Source organism: Rattus norvegicus, chromosome 8 (genome assembly GCF_021556685.1).
Source record: "Rattus norvegicus strain SHRSP/BbbUtx chromosome 8, alternate assembly SHRSP_T2T, whole genome shotgun sequence".
Classification (NCBI taxonomy): domain Eukaryota; kingdom Metazoa; phylum Chordata; class Mammalia; order Rodentia; family Muridae; genus Rattus; species Rattus norvegicus.
Window position 1 is genome coordinate 63,470,240 of NC_141541.1, and position 19,650 is coordinate 63,489,889.

At 47.0% G+C, this 19,650-nt stretch overlaps 1 protein-coding gene and 1 long non-coding RNA gene across 4 annotated transcripts in view; one reads left to right on the forward strand and one right to left on the reverse strand.

The window, feature by feature from the left end:
* Tmem266 (transmembrane protein 266) overlaps positions 1-19,650 on the forward strand; it is a 114,351-nt gene that overhangs the window by 15,496 nt on the left and 79,205 nt on the right.
* The window catches only part of LOC148004142 (uncharacterized), a 53,157-nt gene that overhangs the window by 2,142 nt on the left and 31,365 nt on the right, over positions 1-19,650 (reverse strand). For both annotated transcript variants that reach the window (XR_015627274.1, XR_015627275.1), the window contains exons 2-4: positions 10,086-10,291; positions 1,161-1,333; positions 574-688 (exon numbers count right to left, since the gene is read on the reverse strand). This is a non-coding gene — a long non-coding RNA (uncharacterized LOC148004142). The remainder of the gene's footprint in view (positions 1-573; positions 689-1,160; positions 1,334-10,085; positions 10,292-19,650) is intronic.

The following is a 19,650-nucleotide window of genomic DNA, read 5'->3' on the forward strand; positions in this document are numbered from 1 at the left end:
TAAGTGCAAATGTGTGCATGTGAGTGTATGCAGGCCTGTGTGTGAGGTAGTAAGGATTTAAGGGTGCAGTGTGATCATATGAGATCATTTGAGATCGTAGTTAAAGATAAAGTGAAGCCTGGCTCTCATGCTACTCACAGGTTAGCCTGAAGAGATGACACCGGTGTCAGATAGCTCCTGCTATATTGTGGATATAAGAAAAGCAGCTTGAAGGGTCTGTGGCATGAAGTTTAGGATTACCTTTTAGGAGAATGCTAATGGAGTAAGAGTGTGGAATGAATTTCTTTTTTTCTCCCCCACCCCCTCACACATAATGAGTTTCAAAAATGAATTTCTGTCTCCTTTGTGTCCAAGGCATTGCAAAGTCCTTAGAACTTGTGGGTGTTACAGTTGTTAGGTAGAATGTTAGAACTTGTGAATTTGGAATAAAGGCCATTGAAGATGTGATCAAATTGCAGATTTGAGAGAGAATTTTTGTACCATCAGATGATCTAAAAATACTATTAGAAGTTTCCTTGTAGAAGAGAAGCATAGGGGGCCCTGAGAGATGGCTCAGTGGCTAGGAGCACTCACTGCTCTTCTGAGGTCCTGAGTTCGAATCCCAGCATCTGCATAGCAGCTCACAACTTTCTGATGCCGTCTTCTGGTGTGCAGATGTACACGCAGACAAAGTGCCCATATACATAAACTGCATAAACAGAAGAGAGACATAAGGAGCTTTGCTGAAGCAGTGATGGTACTGTGGCTGCGGAGACCAAGATTGGTGCAGACACAAGCCACGGAACAGCTAGAGCCACCAGAAGCTGCATGGAGCAAGTAACAGGTTCTCCCCCAGAACCAGGAGGGATCCCAACCCTGCTGACATCTTGACATAGACTTGTAACCTCTAGAACCACGAGACAATAAATGTCTGCTGCTTTCAGCCACCGAAGTAGCAGTGGCCTTTATAAGTGCCACAGAACCCCAAAATGGGAATGTTAATTGAGTGGAGGAACCTGTCCCTTAAGCAAAGAGATCTGACTTGTAATTCTTTACGGAGCCCCAATCAGAGCGTAATTGTGATCTAGCAGCAGTTACTTGACACTCTGTCTAGAGGAGAGTTCCTTGGGTGGAAGTGGGCACTTTGCCCCAGCACGGAGAGAAACCAAAGAGCCACCAACCTGCAGTGAATTTCACAGACGCTGTGAGGCCTGGGGTCACGCTCTGCTGGGGGACTGGACGGAGTCCATCTTCATGGTCTGGTCCTGCTCCTCCACTTCGATTTGTCATAACTTCATCAGGTCGCAGGTGTCTGGCCGTGGGCCCTTTCTAGCCACCGTAAGCACTGGGAAGCCTAAAGAGAACTCGGATTATTTTCTTGCACACACACAAAAGAAACGAAGGAGTTGAAGATTTGATGAGTGTGAGTTCAGTAGTTTTGCTGAAGTTGATTCAGCCTCAACAGCAACAAAATTAGAGTCCACAGCCTACGCGTGGCGCATGTCTGAGGGTAAAGGCACACAAGGAGTCTTTAATGCACAGATACCATTTAACGTCACAGCTCCCCCTGTGTACCTTTAGGGGACAGAATCCAGGGTATGAATTTATTTGTTTTTTCCCCTCTGGGGCCTACCTATAGGCTTCCTCCTGTACCCTTTTTGACCACCTCAGTGTCTTTGCTATTTTCCTGTAATGGCTGTGAAGTGTATCACACATTGCTTGGTAGACCCCAAGGGCTGAAAACAATGGAATTATTTTTTTCTTTTTACAGTTCCGAGAAAGGGAAATCCAAAGCCAAGGAGTTACCAGGGCCATGCACCTGCCCCATTCTCTGGAATTCCTTCCTTGTATTTCTCCCAATAAAGCTGGATGTGCCTTGGCTGGGGGCTGCCCGGGTCCAGCCTCTGCCATGTGGCAGTTTCTCTCTGCTTCTGTTTTGTGTAAGGGTAGGTCACTGTCTGGACTCCACCCTGACTCAGCATTACCTCATTGTTCTGGGTTATGTCTGTCGCTCTCTAAGGTTTTGAGGGGGCACGCAGCTTGAAGGAACACAATTCAGCACACCGCAGGTCCTAAGGTTAGGAAATTTCCAGTGTCGGTAGTGACTATGCAAAGTAATCTATCATTTGTTAGCGTAAATGCATAAGGAGGTCTGAACACAGAGAGCACCGTGTCTGCTGTGAGCTATCTCTGTTTAAGGTCAGGTTCCACACTAGGGGCAGCCACCCATCTCGAGCTCTCCTGCCTTCCTCTAACTGAAACTACTCCAGCAGGACCATACTCTACCGATGGATCCAGGTCCCACGTCACCTGCTGTTTCTGCTGCTACGGCCACCTGTCTCCTGGCCCAGGCCCTTCATTGCTCTGCAGCTCTGAGTGGACACTGTGGGGCTTAGTCCAAAGGCTCCTTTTCTCCCGTTAGGATGTATTTCTCTTTAAAAGATCGTCCCCCCGAACCCCACCTCCTATGTTCACTCAGGTCACCTTGCTGTCTTTGAATTTGGATTTTGAGCTCTGACGTGCTCCAGAAGGCAGGTTTCCATGTCACTCGTGACTAATGCCATGCCACCGGCTATATGGGCAAGTCACTGACCTCATCTTTAGTTAGCTGGTGTTGGGTTCTTTCTCTTTGCAAGAAAGCTTCCCTTCATTTCCTGTTTAGTATTTTGTAGTGTCAGTTACCCACAGTTGAAGAAATAGTAAATGAGAAATCCAAAAATATAAACAATTTGTAAGGATTTCTTTTAGATTTATTTATTTTATGTATATGAGTACACTGTAGCTGTCTTCAGACACACCGGAAGAGGGCACCGGATCTCATTACAGATGGTTGTGAGCCACCATGTGGTTGCTGGGAATTGAACTCAGGGCCTCTAGAAGATCAGACAGTGGTCTTGACCGCTGAGCCATCTCTTCTCCAGCCCCCAGTTTGTAAGTTTTTAATTGCATGCTGTTCTGAGTACCATAATGAAATTCTGTGCATCCCACACCATCCAAACTTGGATGTGAAGCATCCTTTGTCCACTTTATTAGCCCTGTCTACGCTACCCTGCCCTTGGTCTCTCAGCCCTGCCAGTGATCTCTTAGCCATATGCTTTTCAGAGTAACTGTCTCAATATCACAGTGTTTGTGTTCAGGCAATCATTATTTTGCTCAATAATACTCTCAAAGCACAAAAGTAGTGATTTGAGGGGAGTTCTAATGTACCAAAAGAAACACTGAAGAAGTGTTTCCTTAAGTGAAAAAGTGAACGTTTACCGTAGGTAGATATGTACAGAAGAAAACACATCAAACAGGGATTTGGTACCAATATTCACACGTTCATGCGTGCACTGTCGGGAGGATTGTTAGGCCCCCATCCCCCACTACTACAGTTCGTTCAGTAGCCACCCATGACCCGCATTCTGTGCTCTCAAGCTGTTGTTTCTCACCACACACGAGAACATCGGGGAACAGGTGAACCCCGCACTGCAGACATTGGACCGTTGTCCTCTTACACTGCATCTCCGCTCACTGAGGCTGACTAGAACAAGACACCCAAACGATCTGGACTCCCAAGTTGCCATAGCTCCTTGTGGTGTCTGACAGTCTTGATTCCGACTCCAAATCATCCACGCACTGTCAATATAGACCTGTTACCTCGAGATCTCAGTGAGCCGTCAAATGTCCACCAGAGCTCCCAGCACAGCCAGTTACAGTCACATCTGCCCACAGTGATGGCATGCACTGCCCTGGCATGGCTGAGGAGAGGCGATCTTACAGCACCAAGCAGATTGAAGAAAACACCTTCTGGACCACATACGTGGTGATAGCACCCTCCTCCCACCAGGTAGCGTTTTATTTCTGCTGCATCCCCCCCACTTCCCATCCCTTCCTCTTATTCCAAGGAAAGATTCATGCTTGCTTCTCCAAACTAATCCTGTCCTGCCCTGAGTCCTGTCCCTTCCCACTGGGCAGAACCTGATATGCAGTTTCTGTCATGTCCGTATCGACTGCGTCCACTAAACAAACTCCATTCGTGCCTTTGCTCAAAAACGTGCTCTGCCCTGCATTCCACTTGACACGCTGTTTAGTGCGGGGAGGATATGCTCAAAACACACGTGCAAACCTCTAAACACCAGAGAACCAATGAAAGTGCAATATATAAGTAAATAAATATAAGTAAAAAAATAAATAATTTAAAACTTTATAGACGCTGCGTGTATTTATCTTCCTTCCCCGGAGCCGTCAAACTTTGTTAGCATTTATCAGTTGAACAAATATATATTGTGTAAGCACTGAGAGATACAATGGCGGGTCCAGGGAGTCGTCAGGGTGCTTGAGAAGGGACGGCATAACTGTCTTGCGGCAAGGTCTCAAGACCCTCAGCAGCTTCTGGGTCTGGCGCTTGCCCTGCCTTCTGCACGCAGGTCACCTCAGCTTCTCTTCCCAGCTCCATTTCATTTTCTTGAACAGCCTCTTGTTCACAGCATGTTACCTGATTAGCTCATCTCTTTTAGATCCCATGGCAGACACGGTTTTTTTTAAAGGGACCTTGCCTTGCCTTGTCCATTACTCCTCTTGTTCTGAGCGCAAGCTCATTCTTGTTCTTGGTTTCTAGCTTTCTCCCTCCATCACTGGGCTGCCTTGTGTGCATCTCTGTGGTATCTATGGTGCTGGGGATTAAACCTGGGACATCATACATAGTAGGCAAGCACCCTGGCCCTGACCTATTTCCCCAGCCCTCCACTGTCTTTTTCATTCCACCAAAGCCATATGGGAACAGGGATTATGTCTTACCTTCCCGTCCTATGCCCTTCTCCCAGCGTGACATCTGCCTGGTGGCCAGTCACCAGTGATACAAGAAAGGGCAGGACAAAGGACATCTTGTCAGAGACAGTCAGGTGGAGAAAAGAAAATAACGTGTTATGACATTTGGAGCAGAGTCTCATGGTCAAGTCCCTGTGTGTTTGGGGAGCAGAGAGCAGAAGCAGTAGACTCAGAAGTGGGGTGCAGATGTGAAACGCCTCTGCCAAGGAACGTGGGTGTTAGAAATACAAATAAGAGGAAAACGGCGAAGGGAAGCAAAGGGAAGGCTTATCCAGAGTCAGAAAGAACTTCGTGCTTCCAGAACTCTGTAGACTGAGGCAGGAAAAGCATGAGGTCTGGGCCATCCTGGGCTACATGGCAAGACATAGTTAAAAAAGCAGGGATGGGGGGCGAGGGGGAGGTCATGAACCACAAAACAAACCCAAGTTCACGAGTAGGAGAATTTTGTCAGTGAGCCTGGAGAAAAGGGAGCTCACAGGGAAATAGCAAAGACGAGGTGGGGTAAATCGCTAACTGTGCAATGGCGGGCCTGGCCTGTTTCCTGTGGGACTGAAACTGGTAAGAGGCAGAGAGGAGTGTCTAGTAGAGACATGGTGCAATTCGATTTGCATTTTACAGGCTGTTTTAGGTATGGCGAGCTCTCTTCCATGGCTGGTGTGTTAGAAATGGTGTGAGTATTTTAAAGAGATGTTTGGCAGCTTCTTAAAGCGAACATAAACGCATCCAAGAACCTGACGGTTCTATTTAGGTATTTACTCCACACTGCTAAAGCTGTCTAACCAGAGAGACTCCTGCGCAAGTGTTCTTAATGCATTTTTGGAAAAACTAAAGCTGGAAATAGGTGAATGGGAAAAACTGATAACCATCTATCCAGTTGTGCACGACTGCAGTGGAAGGTGAAAACTAGCACTTAAGTTCACAGACGTTAAGCTAAAGAACACACACATACACACACACACACACACACACACACACACACACACACACACACACACACACACACACACACCCCTCCTATCTAATCTCATTTATGTACGGCTCAAAAGCAGCAAAACCAATGGATGGTGCTAGAAATCAGAATGGCAGTTGCCTCTGGGAATGGTTGGCCTGACTACAAAGAGTCATGAGGGAATGTTCCGGGAAATGGAAATGTTTTAATACGTTATTTATTTGTTCTCTCTCTTTTCTTTCTTCTTCCCCCCTCTCTTGCAATCTCTCTCTCTACCTCTCCCTTCCCTTCTCCCTCTCCCTTCCCCCTCCCCCGCCCCCTCCTCCCTCCCCCTCCCTTCCCCCCCTTTGTGCGTGTGCAGGCAAGGCATGCATGTGCCATGGCATGCATGTAGAGGTCTTTGCTTCCTCCTTGTCTGAGACAGGCTGACTGAGTTGCTCGCTGCTGTATCCTCCCAGCCTAGCCAGCCCCGAGCTTCTGGGATTCTTCTATCTCTGCTGCCTATTTTGCCACAGGAACACTGGGTTTGGGCGTAGGCCACCATCCTGGTTTCATATGAGCTTTGGGAATCCGAACTCGAGTCCTCATGCCTGTGGGCAGGTGCTTTACCCACTGAGTGATCGCTCCAGCCCATACTTTAAATCTCAACGGGGTTTGTGGCTCTGCGTCTATTCCTCAAGCTGCACACTTCCCATGTGATTGTATGGAAAACTACTCTTCAGATTTTAGAAAACAGAGAAATACTTCATTGGAATCAGTATGGGAAAGGGTAGAAAGGAGAATTAAAAATAGATGTGGAGAGATGGTAACAATGCAGCTAAAAACTGCAGGCCTGGGACTTAGCAGCTCAAATGTGGAAGGAAAGAGGGATGGGATTTCTGGATCACTAAGGTGAAAGAATTCAGAAGACTTCAACCGTAGATCAGATAACAGAGCATTGAGAAAACCCTGGTGGCGTGGGTCTAGGTGATGGAGACTTTCTGGGATGGGCAACAAGCTGAATTTCACAACCGCTTAGGTTGATTATCTCTTGAGCATCTTTGAGTCTAGTGGGCTCTGAGACTCAGGAGGTCTCTGGGTCAGAGATCCAGACGGAGATCAGAACAGCGGCCTCAGCGAAGCATAATGAGGAGAATGTGTAGACTAAGCAGAGACAGTAGCTAAAAACAGTCCTGGAAACCTTGACATTTAAAGGGCAGGAGAAAAAGGGAACCCCTGAAGGAATTTGAAGAGATATTAAAATGTCTGTCAAGCAGCCAAGTAAGGGCCAAGTGATTCAACAAATGCACAGGTCTGCTCCCCAGTGCTGTAGAAGAACACGTAGAGGAGCACAGGGCTTTCCTTACCGCCCACCTCCAGCCCCATTCAGCAAACCTCTCTGGTCTCCTCCGTTCCAGCCTTGCACTATGAATGTCCGCCCTGAAGGTGCCCAGAGCCCTCTGGGTCTCTCGATGGGGGACCTGCTCACAACTGTACCACCCACCACTGCTCTGCAGTATTTCAGCCTCTGTAAAATGCTTTGCTCTTGGCATCCGTGACCTGAATAGGTCCTCCTTGTCCCTGTACACAATCAGTTCCTAAGTGTCCTTCCCTCTCTCAGCATCCTTTGATCTGTCCTATGATGTTTGTCCTGTGCTAGGTGCTGAGGATGAATAAGTGGAGAGTGGGCCTGGCCTCCTAGGAGTTGACAGCATAGTTAGAGAAAATGAAAATAAATGGCTTCAATAGTATAATATTGAAAGGTATTAGCAAGGGTGCCCTGGAAATATGGAGGGACCATCCAGGCTAAGGAGGGGCTCAGACAGTAAAGTACTTGCCGTGCAAGCATGGGGCCCTGAGTTCAGATCCACATAAGCAGGGAGTTGGGTTAGACTGTGAGATCGCTTGGTGGTTAGAGGCACATGCTGTCAGGCTGGCCACTTGCATTTGATTCTGGGACCTGCATGGCGAAAGACGAGAACTGCTTAATTGACTTCCACATACTCTCCTTAATCACCATGGTGGTGGTTGGAAATTCCAGGGCTGAGGAGGCAGAGAGAGGCCAATCTCTCACTCTCAGAGGCCATCCAGTCAAGCTGAATCAGTGAGCCCTAGGCCAGGGGAGAGACCCTGTCGCATAAATTAGGTGGAGAGCAACTCAAGAAGACAGCATTGACCTCTGACTTCTGCATGCATTCACACTCACGTGTGCACACGCACAAACACATAGAACCTTATGCACATACAGTAAATCAGGAACAGAATAATAAAGACAAAATCGCAGAGACATGGAGGGGAGGGAACTGAGGTTGGGCAGATCCCACCAAATGATCTCGCTATAGTTGCGGAATGTGTGAGTTAAGGTGACATTGGTGGTTAGGTATGTAAATGGAGAGCAAGAGAAACCATAAAGTATTATGGATAAAACTAAAGAGTTTAATCATTGTTCTAAGAGGAGGTGGGAGCCAGCTTGGATCTTGATTAAAGTTAATGGTCAACAGATTTGGGGAGCAGAGGAGTTAAGTTGCTGAAGGAAGGACAGATGTTCAGAGGTAGCTGCGGGTAAAGGGCCCACATACGATGCCATTCCAGTAATCAAATGAGAAGAAATGAGGGTTGGAATTAAAGGAACAGTCTGAACAGAGAGGGGGAAACTCCAGTCACATCCGATACAGCTTTGAGAGGATTTAGCAAGTGGAGTGGGGGGATGTGAAGGAAAGAAAGGGTGAAGACCCCGTCATAGATGGAACATGCCTGTCACCACAGCCCTGGGAGGAGGGACTGGGAAGACCCAGGTGCTCTTGGGCAACTCTTAAAAATTAAGGTGGCAAACTATTGAGGCAATACTCCATGTCTCTTGCCTCTATACACACATACATAGGCATGCGCACATGCATAACACATAAATACACACACACACACACACACACACACACACACACACACACTTTTAGACAGGCCGTGCCATTTCGTTGGTGCTTTGTGTCAGTATCTAGAGGAGCCATTTCAGAAAGCCCACGAGGGTAATGACCATCAGTGAGCAGAGCTCTGTAGGACATTAAAGGAGAGTGGCATTGAAGGGTTGTGAGGAGGAAGCAAATGCCTGGAAAAGATTTCAAAGGAAAAGAACAAAGGGTTTAGGTGCATCACGAAGCAAATGGAGACTTGTAAGATCCCGGAGGTTATCAACAGTGTCAATATCTATCCATATGAGTGAAATTAAAAATGCCCACTGGGTATGGCGATTTACCAAACACAGGGAGATTACTTTCAGTGCAGGGAGTGAGTGGAGAGTATGGCATTGGAATAGAAAGAGAAAAGCTGGAGAAGGCCACTGTAAAATGCAGTCATTTCAGCATGCAAAGACTCAGAAACTTCCTTTCTGTACAATTCACCGAAAGCATTTTTACTTGAGGATAGATATACTCCAGCAAAAATAAAACAGGTCCAACAAAGATGACCAAGGAATAAACCCAAAACATGCAGGTCATGATGACAGTGATCGTCAGATCCGCAGAGTAGATTGAAATTGGCCACTCAACAGGAAAACTAGGGATTTTAATAACCGTACTATACTTTTTACAAAAGACATCCATTTCTACTTTCCATTAAAAAATTAATGAGAAGCCTGTGAGGGATAAGGAAAACCTGTGGAAGGAATTACAGACTAAACAGGAAGCAAATTGAAGTGTAGCATACTTTTCAGGCTAGAAAGGGGGCTTTGGTGGGTCAGAGTGCTTGCTACACCAGTGTAAGGACTGAGTCCAGCTCTCAGTCATCAGCATGGGAAACTGAGTATGAGGCACTTGTGACCCTGGGACAGGGTTGGCGTGGAGACAGGAGGATTACTGAGACTTGCTGGATGGCCCAAACAAACAAACAACCCACTCCCCCCCCAACAAAACCCACCTAGCTCCAGATGACCGATAGAGCAGGGGGCCTCACATTCTCCTCAGCTCCTGTGTGCATGCCCATGAACATACAAGCACACATGCACCGCACATACATGCCTGCCCGCACAGATACAGAGTGGTATGATTTAGAACAATGTGATAGAAAAGGGAAGTATGCCCTGGACTTCCTGCATCTGCTGATTCTGTGGGTTCAGTGAGACAAGTGCTAGGTTCCATGCTGCCCACGATTTACTCACACCACGTGATTTTGCACTGAATATAATAATAAAAATGTTACTTGTTGGCTTTCAGTTTTGAGCCACTGCATTAGCAACTTTGCAAAGTATACAAAATTGTAACTCCAGAAGCTTCTAAATGGCTTAAACATTGCTGTGAGAACAAGTATTAACACGGCTAATTAATGCAGGCATGCTGGGCAGGACATCAGCAGTAGAGCAGTAATTGTCAGCACTTACCAGTACGAGGTCCTTCCGTGTTCCGACGTTGACAGGATACTAGATTTATAACGAGGCTCAGAGTTAGGTTCTTAGTCCCATTTTCCAGGTAAGCAAACTGAGGTAATGGAGAGGTGAAGTCACTGCCCAGTGTCACGTAGTTGCAGAATTGAAGCATTGAAACACAGGGTCTGTGGCTCCAGGGTCTTCTTAGTTACACTGCTTCCCTGGGAAAGGGAGAGAGGGGTGCAGATGTCAGCAACCCCATCTTCCATCCTGGAGGGGCAGAGGGTACTCACCCAGACTAAGACTGACCCCTGCATTGAAAAGCGGCCTAAGCGGTTGCTCTGCAGGTTCAGGCTAGGGATGGGACTGAGTTGAAAACCTCATCTGTGTCTCTTTGTACCGTAGAACCATTTGCATTGTTATCGTTGTGTGGATGGATTATTCTAGTTCAAATCCTGACCATGCATGGTAGCATAAGCCTTTATTCCCAGGACTTTGGAGGCAAAGGCAGGCAGATCTAGATAAGTTCGAAGCCGGCTTGTATACACAGTGAGTTCCAGGACAGCCAGAGCTACACAGTGAGCCGGTAGTCTTAAAAATAAAGACTACAAAGGACCTTCATTCAAGGCCCTGTTAAAGTCTTCTCCAAGAGCTTCTCGAAAGTTTGCTAGGTGCCCTGGGCTCCCATGGTGACCTGTCTTATAATCTAGAACAGCGGTTTTTAACCTGTGGGTCAAAACTCTCTTTAGGGGGTCAAACAACCCTTTCACAGGGGCCACATATCAGATATCCTGCATATCAGATTTACATCATGAATCACAGAGTAGCAGAACTTCAGTTATGAAGTATTAATGACATAATTTTATGGTTGAGGGTCACCACAACATGAGGAACTGTATGAAAGGGTGGGCAGCGTTAGGAAGGCTGAGAAGAACCCACTGTCCCCGACTTCACTGTGGCTACCCTTGAAAAGGCTTTGAGGGCAGATGGTCCAGTTGTCCTGACTTATCTCCATGGCCTTGGTGCTATGCCCTGCCTAAGGTGGGCCTCGGTCATCTCTGAGTGAACTGGATGAGTAGCGGTTACTAACACGGGGCAGTTACACTTTCTTCCAAATGAAAGAACTGGGGCGCTACAGTTGGCCACAAGTAAGTCATTTTGTTGCCACCTTGGGAGGAGATGGGCAAAGAATTCAGAAAAGGGAGGAGATAGGCAAGTGGTGCAGAGCAGACGTTCCCATTCATCCTTCCTGAAGTGACATTGGGAGAATAGGAATGAATCTTAGACCATGAGGGTCAACTCCATCACTTTATGATATAGAAGAGGAAACTGAGGCCAAGTGCTAGGAAGGACTCAGAAGCCCCAGTTATAAAAAGTGCATTCATTCATGCTTTAAAGTATTGTTCTTTTTCTAATGGATATATATATATATATATACACACATGTATGTATGTATGTATGTATGTATGTATGTATGTATGTATGTATTTATTCCCCACCACACCCCATATTCTCTATTTCTAGCATGGCTTTGAGCTTTTGTTTTTCTTTTAATGGTTTTATTTTGTATTGTAAGCCGGTACAAGTTCCTTTTGGATGTCAGAACATAATGGATAGATGGGTGGGTGGATGAATTAAAGGACTTTTCCAGGATCATATGGTTGGTCAGCAACAGATCTGAGACCTAGCAACCATCACTGCAGAAGTCAGGCAGCTGAAGTACCTAGTACAAAGGAGCTTCAGGGTTGCCATGACAACGAAAGTAGTCCTCTAATTTCCGTCCTCTGCATAAGGGTCAGGATCAGAATGTTATTTACAGGCACAGAGGTTAAGGTACACATCAGGGACTGTTTGCACAGGCTCCTCCTGTTGTGGGATAGCCTAGGTTAGGACTAGGTCAGGGAATCGACGATTTGCTAGCACAGGAAGGCGAACCAGATCTGAGATATGTGCTCGGGCGGCAGGCTCCCTCTCAAATGAATTTGCTTGTGCACGACCCCAGTGAAGAGCATAAGATTTCTCTTTAATGGTGTTTATCTTTTGGACAAATAGCACATTGTTCACACCCTTCTAGGTCTGCCACTGTAAATCAGAATACACTGAACAAAGCCCTTCCATAGCCTGCACGCCGTGCTGCCTTGACATTTCCCCGCCATTGAACTTAGTTCCTTAATTTCGGTGCATCCTTACCTGCTTTCAGAACACAAGCAGAGTGCGGCTAGCTCCTATGCTACAATGTAATGCAAATACCCCACAGCCAGTGCCCGGGAGAGTCTCATCTCTTCTGCTGCCTCCTGAACTGGGTTTCTCCAAGCACTTCCGTTTTCTGGACTCTCACCAGGAGGCCCATGGAGCTCTACTTAGAGCAGTGGCCCTCAACCTTCCTCGTGCTACAACCCTTTAACACAGTTCCTCACGTTGTGGTGACCCTTCACCCATAAAATTATGTCTGCTGCTCCCTCATAACTGCGATTTTGCTACTGTTATGGATTCGCAATGTGTCAAGAGACAGAGGTTTGTCAAAGCGACCCACAGGTTGAGAGTAGCTGGCTTACAGCATTCCGGGGCGTATCTGGCCCAGACAGCTCCAAACTCTTCTTCCCACGTTTCCCCTAAAAAAGTTTGGTCAGGTTTCTCAGATCAACAACTTCACTACTTAGTACCAACATTCTACATTAGTTACTTTTCTGATCTCTGTGACAATAGACCTTATAAAATCAACTTTAGGGGAGGAAGGTTTATTTTAGTTTCCGGTTTAAGGGTGCAGTCAGGTGGTCATGGTGCAACTCTACCTGTGGTAAAGGGAACAAGAAGCAGTTAGAAAGCGACTGAGTGCTGTAGGCGGGGCTAGCTCCGTAGGCGGGGCTTACTGGGCCATCCTGGGAGGAGCATGGGAGACAGCAGTGCAGAGAGCAATGGGGGGCTCTACAGGCCCAGACTGAAGAAGTTTCAGAGGGGCACGATATTAGATACTCTCCTTGTGATATTTTGGCAAACAATGCAGCTGCTTTCTTCCCTTCTAAAAATCTGCCGGAGGCTAAACCGAAGAGTTTTGGATTGATGTTGGCAGAGGAGATTTCGAAACAACCTAGCATGGACCGTGTTACATGGTTCTTGGTGGTCACTCTTGTGCAGCTCCACAGTGAAAAGCAAGCAGGGCAAAAGAAACATGGAATGCACAGTCTGAGGAGAAAAAGAGAACCAGGGAAGGTGAGGTTGGCTCCAAGTCCTGTGCTCAAAGAAATGGGACGTTTAAGGGTCTGATGCCAAATTTAATAAAGGGAGTGGTGACTTCAGGGCAGGACCCGCCCAACTAAGGTTCCAACTTGGGAAAAGCAAAGCTTATCTAAGAAAGGGAAGCATCGATCTGTCAAATATATTATGTATACACACACACAGTTACATTCACATTCACAGGATAATTACATTATGCAAATGTAATTCAGAGTGGAGGCCAGGTTCCAGCCCTAGCAGGCTGCAGAACTTGGCAGCTTCTGCCATGAGCTTCTGTCTACATCCAGAAAGAACAAGAAGGAGCTTATGGAATCTTCCTTCACAGTTAAGGAAAGCCACCAAGGCCAGGGGACAACAGGGTACTCTGCATAAGAAGCCCCGAGAGAGAGGGGTTGGGGATTTAGCTCAGTGGTAGAGCGCTTGCCTAGGAAGCGCAAGGCCCTGGGTTCGGTCCCCAGCTCCAGGGGAAAAAAAAAAAAAGAAGCCCCGAGAGGCCATTACATTGTGAAGGTGAAGCCTGGGTTTTATTGGCGATCCCAAGACGTTGGACGTGCAGAGCTGTAGGATACCTGCTAAGGAAAGCTTCAGACTGGGTATGGAAGAGAGAGAAATTACAGCCAGAAAACCTGGAAGGAGTGGGAGGCATGAAGAGCCATCTAATAGACACATTAGATTCAGAACTTGAAGTTTGCCTTGCTGTGGTCCACTATTTCTTCTCTATGCCCCTGTTCCTCCATTCTGGAAGGGTAATGTAAATTTTGTGTGATTGTATGTTGGAAGTGTGGAGTTGGCTTTTTGATGTTACAGGGCGTTACGGTGAAGAGGTTGCCTTGAGCCTCAGAAGAGACTTTGGACTTTTAAACAGCCTTGAGAATGGAAAAGCAGGAGGTCCTTTGAAACTGAACTAAATGCATTTTGTATTATGATACTGCTACCTGTCTATGAGGGTTTGAGTTAAGAATGGCCCCCGGAGGCTCATATGTTGGAAGGCTTCATCCCTAGTTGGTGAAACTGTCTGGTAAGGATTAGGAGGTGTGGCCTTGTTGGAGTAGGTGTGTCACTGAGGGTGGCACAGTCTTATTCTCTTTCTGACTGTTGCCTGCTGCTAAGATGTGAGCTCTTAGTTACTGCTCCAGCACCATGCCTGCCTGCCTGCCTGCCCACCTGCCTGCCTGCCTCCTGCCTCCTGCCTGCCTCCTGTCTGTCTGTCTGCCTGCCACACTTCCTGCCGTGATGATCATGGACTCACCCTCTGAAGCTATAATCAGCTCCCAATCAAATGCTTCCTTGTATCAGTCGCCATGGTCATGGTATCATTTCACAGCAATAGAACAGTGGCTAATGGCTTCCTTCTTTTCCCCTTCACTTTTCAGTCTGGGACCCTGGTCCACGAGATGCTCCACATCCGTTCAGGTGGGGTCTTTACTGTCCAGTTAAACCTTCTGGAAACACCCACAGGTGTGCCCAAACTGTCTCCTAGGTGATCTAAACCCAGTCAAGTTGGTAAATGAGAAGAATTAGCCCAGACAGCCCCCTTTTGGTAGGCAGTAGAGCACAAGCGTCCCCAAAGTGCACCGTCATCTCCCTGCTCTGACAAAATGCATGTTCAGATTGGGACATACAGGCTTGGGAGCAGACCCCAGGGCCTGCCTCCATTGAGTGGAGGCATCAGGAACCACCCAGGATACTCAAACGAAAAAGCATTTTTCTATACACAAGCAGACTTAATGCCTAAAGATAGGGACCCAGGGCATGTCCACAGTGCTGCACGGAGCCCCTGGGATGGAGGAGTGGGCTGAGTTACGATCTGCAGTGACTTTCTGTCCATATCCAGACGCCATATGCCGGGTCCCTGACCTCAGTCTCTCTGTGAGCTATGTACCCCTTCAGCAATCTACCTTCTGTATCCACTTGTGACCAAACTGCGCTCGTTCAACGTATGTTTTCTGAGAACGTATTGCTCTGGGTGCTGAGAATACAGTGGTAATTAGAGATCTGGAGCCAAAGCACCTGTTCCACAGAGTTTACGCTTTAGTGTTGGGGGTGGGGCTACTAAGGACATTGTTGTATAAATTATACAGCTGGGGAGATCTGCTAGGAAGTAAAACAAAGGAAATGTAGGCTCTCGTTACAGTTGACAGGGAAGTTCTTGTTATTCCGGTGACTTTTTAACAATGACCTGAAGGAGATAAGAAAACAAGTTATGGACAACAAAGGAAGGACGTTGGAGATGCAGAAGGGGTGCAGAGGGGGAGTGTTCTCGGAGTGTTTGAAGATTGGGGTCAGTGTAGCTAGAAAAGGGAACTTGGGAGAGATTGGAGAGATTCAAGGGCAAGATGCAGAACATGGAGACCTTCATGTACTGGCCAAAGAAGAAGCCATTGGAGGTGGTGGGCGCCTTAGGCTTTCACAGCATGTCTCCTGTGTGGAAGGTGGCCATCTCAGTGGGATTAAAGGACAGGCTCGGAGTCTCTTCCCGCCATCTGAAGAGAAAATGGGGCTTGAGCCAGGGTGAGGGAGCGGTGACAAATGATCGGATTTGGGGTGCACTCTGAAGGAAGAACCCACAGACCTACTAACAGACGGGATGTGGGGCATGAAAGGGTGAAACCAGGGAGCTCCAAGGCCTCGGGGCCTGAGTGCTGGGAAAGCATAGCTGATGTTAATGAGAGGAGAGAGGCGATGGGGTAGATTAGACATCCAAGAGGCTATATCCAGTAGGCAGTCTGGAGGTGAGGACAACAATGAGGTCAAAGACGTGCGTCATCGAGTAGGGCACCATCCACAGCAGAGAATGAGATAAAATATAAAATGCAACTCCACATCTAGACCCGCCATATTTGCAGAACCCAATAGCCGTGTCGACCCGAATTGCAATGACGTTGGAAGTTCTGGGTAGTACTGACGTATTTTGAGTCTCAGGGACACTTCTGATTGTGTGAAGGGAAAGAGGAGCATTTAGAAGTTGAGGAGAAGTGGAAGACTTCTCCAGGAGGGTAGGAGAAACTCCAGGAGAGGTTGGGTTCCTACACGCCTGCAAAGTGTTCAAATGGAGGGAAGGAGCTGGGGTAGCTCCTGGGGAGGGGAGGGGAGGACTGTGGCTGCGAGGAGGCCAGGCAAATTAAGGATCAGTAATGACAGTAGATTTAATAAGTGGGTCATTGGTGACCGAGATCGGTTTCAAGGCAGCGGAGCACAAGGCTGAGTGATATAGTGGAATAAAATGGAGAAGGGTAGAAATCAAGCAGGGTGGAGGCCGTGCGGAGTCAGACTTTTCCAAATTAACGCGATTTGACAGGCCAGAGGAGCGTGATGTTGTGAAGCATCACCAAGGGATCTTTGAGGAGGGGACAGCTAATACACCATATTGGAAGCGCCTGGGGTCAGTCTGATGGGGAGGCAGAAACTGATAATGCAGGAGCAAAGACAGTTGAGAGAGCTGTACCAGTGAGAGGGGAAGCACGTGGGCAGAGCCTAATCCTCCAGCAGCAGGGTTGTGCTATGCAAGGACAGACAGTTCCTCCACAGGCTGGTGGCAGGCAGGAGGCAGCCTGGGATGGTGGCAGTCTCTACAGATTTGCTGGTGATTGCCTTGATTTCTCCAGGGGCGGGGGGAGGAAGAAGGTCACCTGCTTAAAGTGTGAACAGAGGCTTCACAGGTATAGGGAGAGAGGGAGGGTGTAAAGCCAACATCCTGAGCAGAGGGAGAGTGGTGGGGTTAGATACAGAAGCAGAGACTCCGTGTTCAGAGAGGCGCCATTTGTTGTTGGAGAACTCATCAGCTCTGTGGCTGATGAGTGTGAGTACTGGGTAGGGACTCAGAAAATGTCTTCAGTGAGAAGCAAGTTGATATGCTGAAATAAGTGTGGAGGGCTATCAGGGTGTGCACAGATGTATCACAATGTTCCAGCACGATTGTCAATGACCAGCCTCACTGTACTGTGTGTGTGGAAACATGGGGACATGAGCCCTGGATGCCCCGAAGGAAAGATCAGTTTTACTCTGCATCCTATCAATGCTAATTAAGCTGCTATCCTGTCTATGCCACCCCTCTCCCAGGTTCCTAGGTACATGAGCCTCCCCTCCCCAGTGGAGTGAGATTGTGGGCTTCTCAAATAAGCATTCTGTGTTGAGACTTATTGTTCCTGCTTCCCCTCAGGCCCCCAGCCCCAGTGCCTTGCAAAGAACAAGGAACCTTCGGGTACCTATCATACACAAGGCATGATGGGAGAATCACAGACCCATCCCTTAAGGAGCATGGATATTCCTTGGAGTCTGTCCTTTGCCTCGTGTGAGGGTTGCCAACTTGACCATCCCTGGAATTTACTAAGTCCCAAACAGCTGGGTACACCTGTGAGGGAGTTTTCCTGACTGGATCATTTGAGATGGGAAGACCCGCCCTGGATCTGAGCCTCACCTCCTGATAGCAGTCTATATTGAGGACTTGGAAGGAAGAGGCTTCTGCTTTGGTTTATTTGTCCTCACTCCAGCTGGCAAACTTATTACTTCATTGGTATTAAGATTCTACTCCTTCAGGACTCCAACATGTACTAGGGACCAGCTAAGATCCAACATCAAGGACTGAACATCTATTAGATTTCTTGTACTTTCCCTCTGGAGACAGTCATTCTTTGCCTAGCTGAAATTATATATACATACACACACACACACACACACACACACACACACACACACACACACACATATGATTTGTTAGAATAGTCATATATAATATATATTATATATGTATATAATATATATTCATTCAGCCAATTCTATTTCTCTAGAGAACCCTGACTAATACAGTTAGTTACCCATGACCTCCTGACCTCCTTAAGACTTTCCATGGAACCTACACACCTGAATTTCCCTTCCCTTCCTACTTATTTTTTAATTGACTAAAATTATACACATTTATTATATACAACATGATATTTCGAAATATGCATACATCATGGAATGGCTAAATTATATACTCACTACCTCACCTACTTGCTCTTTTGTGTTCCGAACACTTTTGTGTACCTTCTTAGCAATTTACATGCCCAACCCGTTAGTATTAACTGGAGTCACCATGCTGCTTTCTTTTCTCCTCCTCCTCAGTCCTGCTTTCCAGTGGGTTCTCTTGGTCTGAGTGCAAGTGTGGATATTTTCTTCCCAATACATCACACATACTACCAGACTCCAGCAGAAGCCTTCTCTAATTTCTCTGAGGTCAATGGTATCCAATAGAAATGTAGCACAAGCCACCCATGCAATTCCAAATTTACCAGCAGCATATTAACAACATAAAAAGAAACAGACAAACTTAACATTGAGCTGGTAAAAATGACTCAGTGGGAAAGGTACCTGCCATCAAGCCTGGGACCCACTAGGAGAGCAACAACTTCACACATTGTCCTCTGACCCTCACATGCAGGCCCTGGCGCAAAGGTACCCCGGACACATGCATAAGTGCGCACACACACACACACACACACACACACACACACACACACACACAATGGATGAATAGATGCAATAAGAAAAGGAATTACATCCTAACTAGTTTACTTCACCACTATATTTAGAATGCTACCCACATGTAATCAATATAAAAGTTATCAATGAGACGTTTTGCATTCCTCTGTCCATGCTGGGTCCTCAGTGTTTCTCGTACTCAGCACATTACAGCTGGCCACTCTGCATCTCAGTGCCCAGTGGCTGTGTGGCTTACGGCTGCTGTGCTGATGCAGTCCCACAGGGTACAACACAAAGGCCAGTGCGTGGAGGGCTTTGTCTTCAAATCAACTTAGGAAAACAGGGTTGGTCTCATTCTTCAGGTAAGAAAACTGATCTTTGAGCTTCTTATACCCAATTGGTAAGTTACAAAATCCACATTGGTAACCCAAATGTAAGGCCAGAGCCTATCCTAAAACAGAATATTTGAGGGGACCGAGAGATGGCTCAGTAGTTAGGAATACTTACACTACTCTTACAGAGGACCTGGGTTTGAGTCCCAGCACCTCATAGCAGCTAACTATTGTAACTCTAATTCCATAGGATCTTGCACCTTCTTCTGGCCTCCATGGGCACTATATACACATGGCGCACAGACATATATGCAGGCAAAACACCCATCCACATAAAAGTAAGTAAGTCCCTTAAAATTTTTAAAAATAGAATGTTGGCGGAGCTGGGGAGGTAGCCTGATCAATAAAACACTTGCTATGCAAGCATGGAGACCCAGGCTTCAGTACTAATACCTATGTTGTTTTTCTTAAATGGGTGTGTAACACATGCTTGTAATCCCGGCACTGGGCATTTAGAAACAGCATGATCCCAGTCCCTGAGCCCCAAGTGCTTC